This window comes from Portunus trituberculatus, chromosome 37 (assembly GCF_017591435.1).
Source record: "Portunus trituberculatus isolate SZX2019 chromosome 37, ASM1759143v1, whole genome shotgun sequence".
Taxonomy (NCBI): domain Eukaryota; kingdom Metazoa; phylum Arthropoda; class Malacostraca; order Decapoda; family Portunidae; genus Portunus; species Portunus trituberculatus.
The window spans coordinates 31,711,854-31,712,656 of NC_059291.1; the positions used below are offsets into that span (position 1 = coordinate 31,711,854).

At 53.7% G+C, this 803-nt stretch overlaps 1 non-coding gene across 1 annotated transcript; it reads left to right on the forward strand.

Moving 5' to 3' along the window:
- The first annotated feature begins 364 nt into the window (after positions 1–364).
- Trnav-aac lies at positions 365–438 on the forward strand. Its single transcript has one exon. It is a non-coding gene; the product is annotated as a tRNA-Val (tRNA).
- The last annotated feature ends 365 nt before the right edge of the window (positions 439–803 follow it).

Here is an 803-nt window from a genome sequence, read left to right on the forward strand (position 1 = left end):
ACACACACACACACACACACACACCGCGTAGTGTAGTAGTTAGCACGCTCGACTCACAATCGAGAGGGTCCGGGTTCAAGTCCCGGAGGCGGCGAGGCAAATGGGCAAGCTTCTTAATGTGTTCACCTAGCAGTAAATAGGTACGGGATGTAAATCGAGAGGTTGTGGCCTCGCATTCCCGGTGTGTGGAGTGTGTTGTGGTCTCAGTCCTACCCGAAGATCGAAGATCGGTCTATGAGCTCTGAGCTCGCTCCGTAATGGGGAAGGCTGGCTGGGTGACCAGCAGACGACCGTGGTGGTGAATTACGCACACACACACGTGAAACACACCCTCACTTGAAACACACACACACACACACACACACACTCGGTAGCTCAGTGGTTAGAGCGCTGGCTTAACAAGCCAGAGGACCGGGGTTCGATTCCCCGGCCGGGTGGAGATATTTGGGTGTATCTCCTTTCACGTGTAGCCCCTGTTCACCTAGCAGTGAGTAGGTACGGGAAGTAAATCGAGGAGTTGTGATCTTGTTGTCCCGGTGTGTGGTGTGTGCCTGGTCTCAGGCCTATCCGAAGATCGGAAATAATGAGCTCTGAGCTCGTTCCGTAGGGTAACTTCTGGCTGTCTCGTCAGAGACTGCAGCACATCAAACAGTGAAACACACACACACACACACAATGGCCAAAGAATAGCACAAGAAGAAAGCCGAGAACCCTTCCTTTTATTGTGGCCCCCGTGACGTCACTCGCCTTGCCAAACAAATGACTTAAGGTGCGCCTGGACGCTGAGCCGCAGGAGGTCCAGC